A 1933-nucleotide genomic window follows, 5' to 3' on the forward strand; every position below is an offset into this window, starting at 1 on the left:
CGTCCGAATCATGTTAGCAATTGCCGCATTTTATGATTATGAAATTTGGCAAATGGATGTAAAGACTGCATTCCTGAATGGATTTCTGGAAGAAGAGTTGTATATGATGCAACCTCAAGGTTTTATCGATCCAAAGGGTGCTAACAAAGTGTGCAAGCTCCAGCGATCCATCTATGGACTACTGCAAGCCTCTCGGAGTTGGAATAAACGTTTTGATAGTGTGATCAAAGCATATGGTTTTATACAGACTTTTTGAGAAGCCTGTATTTACAAGAAAGTGAGTGGGAGCTCCATAGCATTTCTAATATTATATGTGGATGACATATTGTTGATTGGAAATGATATAGAATTTCTGGATAGCATAAAAGGATGCTTGAATAAGAGTTTTTCAATGAAAGACCTCGGTGAACCTGCTTATATATTGGGCATCAAGATCTATATAGATAGATCAAGACGCTTAATTGGACTTTCACAAAGCACATACCTTGATAAAGTTTTTGAAGAAGTTCAAAATGGATCAAGCTAAGAAACGGTTCTTGCCTGTGTTACAAGGTGTGAAGTTGAGTAAGACTCAATGCCCGACCACTGCAGAAGATAGAGAGAAAATGAAAAATGTTACCTATGCTTCAGCCATAGGCTCTATCATGTATGCAATGTTGTGTACCAGACTTGATGTGTGCCTTGCTATTAGTTTAGCAGGGAGGTACCAAAGTAATCCAGGAGTGGATCACTGGACAGCGGTCAAGAACATCCTGAAATACCTGAAAAGGACTAAGGATATGTTTCTCGTTTATGGAGGTGACAAAGAGCTCGTCGTAAATGGTTACGTCGATGCAAGCTTTGACACTGATCCAGACGATTCTAAATCGCAAACCGGATACGTGTTTATATTGAACGGTGGAGCTGTCAGTTGGAGCAGTTCTAAACAAAGCGTCGTGGCGGGATCTATGTGTGAAGCAGAGTACATAGCTGCTTCGGAAGCAGCAAATGAAGGAGTATGGATGAAGGAGTTCATATCTGATCTAGGTGTCATACCTAGTGCATCGGGTCCAATGAAAATCTTTTGTGACAATACTGGTGCAATTGCCTTGGCAAAGGAATCTAGATTTCACAAGAGAACCAAACACATCAAGAGATACTTCAATTCCATCTGTGATCAAGTACAGGTGGGAGACATAGAGATTTACAAGATACATACGGATCTGAATGTTGCTGACCCGTTGACTAAGCCTCTCTCACGAGCAAAACATGATCAGCACCAAGGCTCCATGGGTGTTAAAATCATTACTATGTAATCTAGATTATTGACTCTAGTGCAAGTGGGAGACTGAAGGAAATATGCCCTAAAGGCAATAATAAAGTTATTATTTATTTCCTTATTTCATGATAAATGTTTATTATTCATGCTAGAATTGTATTAACCGAAAACATAATACATGTGTGAATACATAGACAAATAGAGTGTCACTAGTATGCCTCTACTTGACTAGCTCGTTGGTCAAAGATGGTTATGTTTGCTAACCATAGACATGAGTTGTCATTTGATAAACGAGATCACATCATTAGGAGAATGATGTGATTGACTTGACCCATTTCGTTAGCTTAGCACTTGATCGTTTTAGTTTACTGCTATTGCTTTCTTCATGACTTATACATGTTCCTATGACTATGAGATTATGCAACTCCCGATTATCGGAGGAACACTTTGTGTGCTACCAAACGTCACAACGTAACTGGGTGATTATAAAGGTGCTCTACAGGTGTCTCCGATGGTACTTGTTGAGTTATCATAGATCGAGATTAGGATTTGTCACTCTGATTGTCGGAGAGGTATCTCTCGTCCCTCTCGGTAATGCACATCATTATAAGCCTTGCAAGCAAAGCAACTAATGAGTTAGTTATGGGATGATACATTATGGAACGAGTAAAGAGA

Source organism: Triticum urartu, chromosome 4A, assembly GCF_056163025.1.
Source record: "Triticum urartu cultivar PI428250 chromosome 4A, HENAU_Tu73, whole genome shotgun sequence".
NCBI lineage: Eukaryota > Viridiplantae > Streptophyta > Magnoliopsida > Poales > Poaceae > Triticum > Triticum urartu.